Source organism: Mauremys mutica, chromosome 4 (genome assembly GCF_020497125.1).
Source record: "Mauremys mutica isolate MM-2020 ecotype Southern chromosome 4, ASM2049712v1, whole genome shotgun sequence".
In the NCBI taxonomy this organism is placed as follows: Eukaryota; Metazoa; Chordata; order Testudines; family Geoemydidae; genus Mauremys; species Mauremys mutica.
In genome coordinates, this window is record NC_059075.1 from 96,937,953 (window position 1) to 96,949,496 (window position 11,544).

General features: G+C 42.9%; 1 long non-coding RNA gene across 2 annotated transcripts in view; it reads right to left on the reverse strand.

Moving 5' to 3' along the window:
• Positions 1 to 5,349, reverse strand: part of LOC123370158 — a 43,268-nt gene extending 37,919 nt beyond the window's left edge. For both annotated transcript variants that reach the window (XR_006579299.1, XR_006579298.1), the window contains exons 1-2: positions 5,103 to 5,349; positions 4,289 to 4,385 (exon numbers count right to left, since the gene is read on the reverse strand). This is a non-coding gene — a long non-coding RNA (uncharacterized LOC123370158). The remainder of the gene's footprint in view (positions 1 to 4,288; positions 4,386 to 5,102) is intronic.
• Positions 5,350 to 11,544: the final 6,195 nt, after the last annotated feature.

Sequence of the window (11,544 nt, forward strand, 5' to 3'; positions counted from 1 at the left end):
AAACGAGAGAGAAAAAAGAAAATAAGGTGGATTAAGCCTGTGGTGATGATGTAAAACCCAGATTCATGCACATCATGCAGATCTTGTGAAACATGCAGGGACTGACAAACATAAAATAAATGCTACACCATTTTCTTCTGTGTGCTGATAGATGTTGGATTTACAGTATCAAAACCTTCACCAACAATGCACCAAGCAGAGCTAAAACTGGCCTGCTATATTACTTGCCACTCGGTGCAAAAATTCAAGAATCAAGGACAAATAATGAGCTGCTTCAAACAATCAAGAAAATAATTATTTGAAGATTATATGGCAATAATAGGTCCTACCCAAAGGAAACCTAATCCTGGGGGGTGGGAGAGAAACCTACCTATAGGAACCCTAACCCTAACTCCAAGGGCCCTATCCATAGGAACCCTAAAGCTAACTTCAAGGGTCCTACCCATAGGAACTCTAACCGTAGGGCAGAGAGCTCTGCCCATAAGAACCCTAACCCTAACACCAAGTGACATACACATAGGAACCCTAACACTAACTCCTATGGGTAGGGTTCCCCACCCTCCTGTTAGCATTCCAATGGGTAGGGCTCTAGGAGTTAGGATTTGGGTTCCTATGTCTAGGACTTCCCAAACTATGGTTAAGTTTCCTATGGGTAGGACTCTGAGCCCTAGGGATAGGGTTCATATGGGTAGGGCCCTTGGAGTTAGGGTTAGAATTCCTATGGATAGGGCTCCCAGCCCTAGGGTTAGGGTTCCTATGGGAAGGGCCCTTGGATTTAGGGTTAGGGTTCCTATGGGTGGCTCCCCACTCTAAGGTTAGGGTTCCTATGAGTAGGTCCCTTGGAGTTAGGGTTAGGGATTCTATGGGTGGGATGCCCCAGCCTAGGGTTAGGGTTGCTATAGGTAGGCCTCCTGCCCTAAGGTTAGGGCTCAAATGGGTAGGGATACCCACCCTAGAGTTAGGGATCTTCTGGATTGGGCCCATGGAGTTAGGGCGGGGGTTCCTATGGGTACCACTCCCTGCCCTAGCATTAGGGCTCCTATGAGTAGGGCCCTTGAAGTTACTGTTAGGGGTCCTATGGGTAGGGCCACCTGCCCTAGGGTTAGAGTTCCTATTTGTAGGGCTCCCAGCCCCAGGGTTAGGGTTCCTATGGGTAGGGCTTCCCCCCCTAGGGTTAGGGTTCCTATGGGGAGGGCCCTTGGGGTTACGGTGGGGGTTCCTATGGGTAGCGCTCCCTGCCCTAGTGTTAGGGTAGCACTCCTAAACCTAAGGTTAGGGTTCCTATAGGTTGGGCCCTTGACGTTAGGGATAGGGTGCCTATGGATAGATTCCTTGGAGTTATAGGTCCTATGCATAAGGCTGCCCGCCCTAGGGTTACAGTTCCTATGGATAGGGCTCTTGGATTTAGAGTTAGGGGTCCTATGGGTAGGACTGCCTGCCCTATGGTTAGGGTTCCTATGGGTAGGGCTCCCCACCCTAAGATTGGGGTTCCTTTGGGTAGGGCTCTTAGCGCTATGCTAAGGGTAGTGCTCTGTAGGTCAGCATTAAGATTACTAAAGGTAGGTGTCTCTGATGTAGGGTTAGGCTTGGTGCCATTTGGGTTGTCTGGGCCAGGGTTACTAAAGATAAGGGTCCCCAGGAGTTGGTTAGGCCTGGTGCCTGTAGGGCTCCACAGACAATGGTTAGGGCTGTTAATGGTTGGGCCTCCCAGGCTTGGAGTAGGATTACTAAGGTTAGGGCTCTATGGGCTAGGACTATGCTGGGGCATCATTAGGACTCTGTTGGTTCCCCTTGGGCTGGGAAGGCTCCCTGTGCTAATGTTATGGTTACCAAGAGCAGAGCTCCCCAGGCAAGTTTTAGGGTTGCAAAGGGTAGGGCTTCCCAAGGTATTATTAGATCCATGGCTAGTAGCGATCCTCAAGATAGAGTCTAGTAACACAGTGAAAGAATGAAATTAGGCTGGTTTACCATGATTTATTCTTGATTAATCTATGCTAGTAATTTCTCATATCCCTATTATCCTCGAGGTGCTTAGAAATTTATTGCTTAATAATTTGTTCCAGTACCTTTCCAGCTATCCAAGTTAGGTAGTCTGATCTATAACTCCCTGGCTCCTCTTTGTTCCCCTTTTGTATTATAGGTACTATGTTTGCCCTTCTTTAATCCTCTTGAGTCTCACTCATCCTCCATGAGTTCTCCAACATAACTGTGAATGGTTCCAAGATTGTCCTTAAGGAACTAGTTGAAACAAATGTCCTCAGGCCCTGCCAACTTGAATATATCTAGTTATCTAAATATTCTTTAACCTACTTTTTCCCTATTTTGACTTGCATTCCTTCCTCTTTCTAGTTAATATTAATTGTGTTGAGTATCTGGTCACCGTTGTAATTTTCAGTGAAGACTGAAGCAAAATAGGCATTAAACCACCCCAGCCTTCTTGCTGTCAGCAGTTATGAACTCTCCTTCCCAGCTAAGTAGAGGCCCTACATTTTCCTTTGTCTTTCTTTTTCTCCTGAAGTATTTAAAGAACCTCTTCTTATTGCCTTTTGCATTCCTTGCTAGGTGACTTATTTTGTGCCTTAGCCTCTCTCATTTTGTCCCTACGTGCTTGTGCTAGTCTTTAGTATTCATCCTTAGTGATGCAGCCATGTTTCCACTTTTTGTAGGATTCATTTTGATTTTCAGGTCACTAAAGAGCTCCCCATGGAGCCATATTGGTTTCTTACTATTCTTCCTATCTGTCCTTTGCATCAGGATAGTTTGCAGTTGTGCCTATAACATTGTTCCCTTGATAAACTATCAGCTCTCATGACACCTAGGTTAGATTGATCTTTGCAAAGATCTGATTGCAAAGTTTGAACATACACCCCCTTCTTCTACTTTGTGCCAGTCAACAGAAGTCTAGAATCTATCCCAACTTATATACACTCTCACATGTAGTTTGGCTAAATGACTCCAGTTGTCGGGCATACATAGAGCAGTACATAGAACTACAAAGTGAACACACAAATTGCATGATAATATATTGTATTAATTTCATTCACTTTCTGTTGGATTCCACATAATGGAGACACCCTGGACCACCTCTTCTCACTTGCAGATCCCTAACACTGAAGAGGGCTTTCTGTGGTTAGGCATAGGAGAGACAGCTGAATGCACACAATAGTGCAGAGAAAGAGAGGTCTATGTGGAAGATTCCTTCTGTACTCATCCACTTGAGAAAAACAAGCCCAGAATCATTAACAAAAAATTCCACACAGTGAGTCAGTTGCAGAACTAGAATGGAACCCTCTATTCCAGACTCACCGTTCCCTGTTGGAGTCTCTAGATCATCTAGGCCTTGCTGGAGCCCCAGGCATAACTAACATTGTGAACCAAAGGCTGTGAACCAGAGTAGGCCTGGCATTGGCAAAATAGCAATGTACCAGGTATTAGCTAACACCGAGTAAGCACATTTCTGATCTGAGAGGATGGTACAGGAACACCTAGAGTTCTCAAGTAATGGCATAAACACATCTCCTAGGATATGGTACAGGAACACATTGATCCTGAATAAGAAAAGGATGGGATGATAGGATAATGGATGGGGATGTTTTGTTCAAACTAGCAGGTACAAGGATAAAGGTGATAACTAACCACGACAGGAGCGTAATACGTAACTTGTTTGTATCAATGTATAAAAGGAGAAGTCATAGGAGGGGCACCTTTGTCCAGCCTAGAGGGCAGTGTCCTGGTGCACTGATTGAGTTGGTACCATTATCACAGGCATACATGTGTTAGTGTACCTATAACCATGGAGCCATGGTGCTAGTACTGTGCTTCGTTGACCATAAACTGGGTGAGCGCCTTCACCACCGACTCAAGCCCGTGGTCTTTCTTTATGAGTAAGATCAAGGAGAGCTGAAATAGCAGGCTGAGGTCCCTGCTCGTGCAGATAACACCAGATCTCCAAAAACAACAGCACTGAGAAGCTCTAACAGCTTAGCAGCTTTGACAGCATTGCCATTGACATTCCACAGCTCTTAACAGACCACACTGCCTTTCAGTGAGGCTCTTCATAGTCTCATATATTTTTCTGTGTGATTTCCTCTATTTTCTAAGCAGGAGTGTCAAAAGAGAAAGACAAATAGCAAAACTAATGAAGCAAAGCTTCTGTATTTCCTACTGCTGTACGGGCAGGATGGGGATTGCCCTCTGGCCTGTTCCTTGCCCAGACCCCAGGAATATATAACCTCAAGCAGCAGGATTCATACCTAGTACATTCATTTAGCAGATAGAAGTGTGTTACCTTCAGGCGAGGCATATGCAATGTTTCTCCATGACAGGTCTATCAACGACAAGGATGATCGCAGCACCACATGTACAAACTTAAGCAAGCAAATTTTCTGAAAGAAATAATAAGGGAAAAAACAGTATTTTTTTTAAAAAGTGAGAACAGCAACTGCAGTTTATATGTACCCCAATCAAAACAAATCCAGAAAGTGACATGTTCTCCCCAGAAATCATATTCTAGAGGACATTCTTCAGTCACTGAAGTCCAGTCCAAAAAGAATTCCTGGAGCATTATCCCTGTTTCTATTAGGTACTTATTCCCTGATTTAGGAAAGCATCTTTATTCATGACAGCACTTAAGCACATGCTTTCATTTTAATTTAAGCAATTTAAAGTCAAGAACTTAAGTGTTTTCCCTAAACCAGGGTCTTATTTAGCAGTGTATGTCTGTGATTAACGAAAACACACAACTATATCTTTCTACACGCTTTGTACCATTATTTTGTATTAAGAATGATAAGCAAAAGATAGAGATCGACCATGAAGTTTGGATGTTGATTCAAACTTACCCCACATTTGGACATTCAGTTTTAGTGTTCATTTGGGGTTCTTTATAGACCTAACCTCGAAATGTGAAGTGCAGATCTAGATCTGAATTTGTTTAAAGTTTGGAGTCAAAGTTCAAATCCGGGGCTCTGGGCTTCAGGACCATCTCTTGTTTACAGGTTTGGATCAAATAAGCATCCAAAAGTTCAGATGCTGACTGGAACATAAGTAAACTTCTCAGCCTCCCCTTCCTCCCTCCCCTCACTTAGATATGTCATACTCACGAGCCATTGTGCGATTCTTGTGTGAATACACTTCAGGCTTCATTGAATGAGCTGAAGCACACACCACTTTGGTCTAGATCCTGCATTCCTGTGGTTCTGTAATAGAAAGGCCTAATCTAACATGTCCTGCCTCCAGTCAGACCCAGCTTTATTCTGCCTGGCCACTTAGGGTATGGCTACACTTACGGTTTGCAGCACTGGTAGTTTGCAGCGCTGGTCATCCAGCTGTGCAGGGCCAGCGCTGGTGTGTGGCCACACTCACAGCTACCAGTGCTGGTGTGTGGCCACATTTGCAGCATTTGCAGCGCTGTTGGGAGTGATGCATTATGGGCAGCTATCCCAGCATTCAAGTAGCCGCAACGTGCTTTTCAAAAGAGGGGGGTGGAGTGGGGTCTAGTGTGACAGGGAGCGGGGGGAGAGAGAGAGGGGATTTTTGGAGCCAACACTGTGTGTTTAGCTTCCTGACTTGAAAAATCAGAACATGTTTCCGACCCCTTAGTCTTAACTCTTAATTGCAAACAGCCTGCAGCCAACACGACTCCCCGCTGTTTCATTCGCTCCCTGCCTGCCTCTCATTTGATTGTTTACAGCCAGGTACAGATGATCACAGCAAACAGGAGCTCTGTTTGTTTTTTAGATAAACAGCAGCGGCAACGGAGCTCCGTGCGGAGCTCGTTCATAACAAAACAAAGAGAGGCTGCATAACAAAACAAAGAGAGTAATTTATAAAAGCATTCTGGGATACATCCTTATACCCTGGAGGCCAATCACAGCGCTGGTGTGTGGCCACACTTGATGACCAGCGCTGCAGCACCAGCGCTGGAATCCTTATTCCCCATGCTGAGTGAGGTGTACGGCCAACGCTGCAGCCAGGGAGTTGCAGCGCTGGAAGTGCCCTGCAGGTGTGGCCACTTACTAATTGCAGCGCTGGTGGAGGCTTTCCAGCGCTGCAACTCGCCAGTGTAGCCATACCCTAAGCAACCTGGGTTAACCTTTGTCTGTGTTTCTCAAGGAATCCAGGGAAATTATCTTCAGCTGGGGTAGTTTCTTCAATTAAGCCTTCTTACTAAGACATAATTCCCCTTCCCCCCATTGCAGACTCTTACTTCAAAGTCTGTGCAAGCATAGGAGTCCCTTCCCCAAAATCAGCCTCTTGCACCAGTAATTCCCAACAAGATGTCCTGACTCTTACCTCAGAGCCGCAGGCCTCAAGTGCTCCCCAGACAATCTTCCCTCTTGTCTATTTGGTTTTTTTAAACAGTTCCTCTCAGCAGTAAATCCAGTGACAGTTCATTGGGAGCACCACCCGTGCATCTCCACTTCCTGAAGGATGTTGCAGTCCTCCCCTGCATGCCCACTGAACTCTTTTTTTAGAAGGGTCAGCTAATTAAATTCCATCTCTTTCCCCAGATGCAGAGGATGGGTTAATCAGGCAAGTCTAGGCTTCTGATCCCAGAAAAATGTTATCCCTTATTCCCCCATACCACTCCTGTGGATTGTATTTGGGGAAGAGTCAACATGTTTTTTATAAAGGGAAATCATGCCTCGCCAATCTATGAGAATTCTTTGAGGAGGTCAACAAGCATGTCAACAAGGGGTATCCAGTGGAACTAGTGTACTTAGATTCTCAGAAAGCCTTTGACAAGGCCCCTCACCAAAGGCTCTTAAGCAAAGTAAGCTGTCATGGGATAAGAGGGAAGGTCCTCTCATGGATTGGTAACTGTTTAAAAGATAGGAAACAAAAGGCATGACTAAATGATCAGTTTTCAGAATGGAGATAGGTAAATAGTGGTGTCCCCCAGGGGTCTGTACTGGGATCAGTCCTATTCAACATATTCATAAATGATCTGGAAAAAGGGGTAAACAGTGAGGTGACAAAATTTGCAGATGATACAAAACTACTCAAGAGAGTTAAGTCCCAGGCAGACTGTGAAGAGCTACAAAAGGTTCTCTCAAAACTAGGTGACTGGGCAACAAAGTGGCAGATGAAATTCAGTGTTGATAAATGCAAACTAATGCACATTTGAAAACATAATCCAAACTATACAGATAAAATGATGGGGTCTGAATTAGATGTTACCATGCAAGAAAGAGATCTTGGAGTCATTGTTGATAGTTCTCTGAAAACATTCACTCAATGTGCAGCGGCTGTCAAAAAAGCAAACAGAATGTTGGGCGTCATTAGGAAAGGGATAGATAATAAGACAGAAAATATCATGTTACCGCTATATAAATCCATGGTACGCCCACATCCTGAATTCTGTGTACAGATGTGGTCGCCTCATGTCAAAAAAGATATATTGGAATTGGAAAAGGTTCAGAAAGGGGCAACAAAAATTATTTGGGGTATGGAACAGCTTCCGTATGAGGAGAGATTAATAAGACTGGGACTTTTTGGTTTGGAAAAGAGATGACTAAGGGGGATATGATTGAGGTCTATAAAATCATGACTGGTGTGGAGAAAGTGTTATTTACTTCTTCTCATAACACAAGACCTAGGGGTCACCAAATGAAATTAATAGGCAGCAGGTTTAAAACAAACAAAAGGAAGTATTTCTTCACACACCACACACAGTCAACCTGTGGAACTCTTTGCCGGAGGATGTTGTGAAGGCCAATACTATAATGGGGTTTGAAAGGGGGCTAGATAGATTCATAGGTCCATCAATGGCTATTAGCCAGGATGGGCAGGGATGGTGTCCCTAGTCTGTTTGCCAGAAGCTGGGAATGAGCCACAGGGAATGGATCACAATTCTCCACCCATGGGCTTTGCTGGAAGCCCAGTTCCCAGCCCATTTGATAAAACCACCAGTGATAAAATAGCTGATGGCATTTCAGATGTCCTCAATCGGTTTTAGAGTTAACAGTCCAATGAGATTAATGGGGAGCAGGGGTATCTACTTCTCTCTGATCCATTATTTCAGACTGTCTGCAGAACCCAGAAGACTTTGCTGCATTAGTTATATTCTGTTCACATTTGAAAGGGGAACTTTGCAAGGGTAGAAACTTTATTTTAATTTAATGGAATGTTAAGTTTTGCATTTGCCATGCAAACCATATAAATGCATAAGTATGTGCTGGATGTGTGACATCTGTGGTCTTGGATATATTTGGCCATGCTTCTTCCCTAGCATGCAGACAGATTACTGCAAAACATCACAGAATTCTGCCAGGAAATTGGAAGTTCATATCCCAAGCTCAGCTCCTTCCCATTTGGGTGGTAGGCACCTTACCCAATAGTTTGTTTTTCCTAAATTATTTAGTTGGGTGAATAGAACTGCTCTATTTATTTCTTTATTTCTCTGTACCATTCTGAAAAATATTTAAATCAATCCAAATACTTCATGCACCATAAGGCTGCTGATTATACTCAAAAGAGAGATAGAGAAGGATTTTATATGGAGGGGGGGAACAGCTTTTTGTGGGAGTTGGGAGCTCAAGATGCAATTGGAGCCTCTTTGGCTGCCAAGCTTCACAGCTCCCCTTGGAGTTTTGGCATTTTGCTAGCACTTGAAATGAAATCACTATTTAATGTATTAGATTCTTCGGTTTCTTGTGTGTGGGAATAAATGTAGTAATAACCCAATGGGTCACTCTATTGTCTGCTTCGGTGAAATATGGCCTGTTTTTCCCCAGACAGTAATACAACCAATAAATGGACACAGAAATTGAAAACAAAAAGATATATAAACATGTTTATAAAGACATATAGTTGAGTGGGAGGTGTTTTGTTTTTTTTTTAAACCTGAAGCTATGTTAAGTTCTCATTCATTCTGGATGCTTCCACTCCTCCTCTGGCCTTTTCTGCAGTTTATTCAGGCATTGCTTTGACTTCCAAGTGCAAACAGTTAACAAAGAGGATACCTATCAGCTGACTAATGTATTGCCACTAATGTGAGGGATGAATGAAATGTGTTCAGTAACTGGAGGGAGAGCTTTTACTCTGAAATGACCTTATATTTATGTTCAATCTATAGCCCATCCCCCCATTACCTGTATTTGAGGTGGTCCCACCCATTCAGGGTGGGCACACATTAACAGAGCCATTGTAATTTCCTTTAATTTCTTAATTCACTTTTCTGAGATATGGTCCTTCATCTTTCACTGCTCCTTATGCATAGTAGCCCAGAACATCTGCCTAGTAAAACCTTCATCGAGAGTTCCCTCTGTGTGGATACACTCCTTCTCCACTTTCATTCCTTTCCAATTGAGAGGGAGAGGTCAGCTATTTTCATAGCATTATTGTCCCCTGTCTGGGGCCTCTGAGGTCAAGAATCCTCAGCTAGAGAGTGAGTGGACAAGTGTGGCCCCTCAGATATTATATGTTAACTCTTCCACAACCACTCTTGGAAATAGGAATGCTTTCCTCAAAGCAGTGGCTAGAGAGAAGCACTGGCAAAGCAGCCTCACTATCAAGGAACCAGAAGGAGCAGAGAGTCTCTGTCATTATATGAAAGCACAGTCTGACAAATAAGAGGTGATTATTAAAGAAAGCCACCACAAACTATGGACACCAGCAAGCAAGTTTTCACACAGCTTGAGTTCCAGCTTTATCTCCCTTGTTTACCAGGGACTGTACCCTGTCCTGAACTCTATGCACCACACAGAGACATCTATTGGCTAAATAATACACTGCAGGTGAGTCCCTTAGCCAGCCTGGAGGGTCAGGGGATTCACAGCTTCTGCAGGCAGAATCATTAGCAGCTCCATGTGTGAGGTCCATCCTACTACCCCATTAGAACATACTAGGGAAACTCATCAAGATGACCATCATGGGGTTTTCCAACCCAACTCCCTTCCCAGGGGAAAAGGTAATCCAGGTCATGATAATGATATGATTTAAGAGTTATTTTGAAGTCCTACTCAATTGGTGGTTTGATATTTGTCACCACACATAAATACTAGTAAATACATACTAGTATAGAAATTGCAATAGTTTAGCATCAGAAAAATATATATCTTAAACTTTGTTTAAAATACACCACAACATGCATTATTTCTGTTTGCATTGGTAGAAGGTGCATTTCACAAAACACAAGATGAAGAACTTCATAAAAGATTTTGCACTGCTTATGATTCTGTGTCCAAACTCATCAATCTCTCCTCTCTAGAATCAGCTTCTAATTAACTTTGTACTGGATGTATATTTTGCACATTAGTCACATACAGATCTTGTGGGTATAAATGACACCAGAGAGAGCAGAGCCAGCATTTCAAAGGTTCAGACACTTGATTTTAGAAAGCAAAACAAAGGAGCAAACCAATGTTTTTGGGACTGTAGCCAGTACCAGCTGCAGGCTGTGAGTTATAGACTAAAAGTGGCTAACAAGATGGTGAAGGATAGAAGGGAAGCAGAAGTTTGACAGAAGTGCCACTGTTTGGGTAAAAAAAACCCACAATGTTTCTGGGCACATCATTCTGGGCTGCTATCAAATGTACTTAAGGAAGTTAATTGTATAGAGTTTGATGCTTTCAGCCTTCTACACACACACAAATGGTGAATTCCTCTAACATAATAGTGATGGGGGAAAGACTTTATCCTGGGCACCCAGACAATTAAATAACATTATATGGTACTCATAATAGTTCTTTGATTCACAGCACTGAAACCTAACACTATTCTCCTTTGAACAAATATAGCAAATTTTGAAAGAGAGAGTAGTTAAGGACAACATGGATTTACAAAATGTAGATCATACCAGATCAACTTAATCTCCTTCATTGAGATGGTAACTGATTTTTTAGACAAAGGAAATGCAGTAGATTTAATCTACCTGGATTTCAGTAAGGCATACTGTTCCACAAGGGAAATATTAGTTAAATTGGAGAAGATGGGGATTTATATGATAATTGAAAGGTGGATAAGGAACTGGTTAAAGGGGAGACTACAACAGGTCATACTGAAATGTGAACTGTCAGGCTGGAGGAAGGTTACTAGTGGAGCTTCCTCTGGGATCAGTCTTGGGACCAATCTTCTTTAACATTTTCATTAATAACCTTGGCACAAAAAGTGGGAGTTTGCTAATAAAATTTGCAGATGACACAAAGTTGGGAGGCATTGGCAATGCTGAGGAGGACCGGAATATCACACAAGAAGATTTGGACTACCTTGAAAACTGGACCAATAGAAATGGAATGAAATTTAATAGTGCAGTCATATGACTTAAATCAAGAATTTTGCTATAAAGTGGGGACTTATCAGTTGGAAGCAACAAAGGAGAAAGACCTGGGTGTATTAGTTGATTACAGGCATCAATATGATGCGGACATGAAAAAGGCTAATACAATCCTAGGGTGCATCGAGCCAGGTGTTTTCAATAGAGATAGGGAAGTGTTAGTACTATTATACAAGGCACTGGTGAGACCTCATCTGGAATACTGTATGCAGTTCTGGTCTTCCATGTTTAAGAAAGATGAATTCAAACTGTAACAGGTGCAAAGA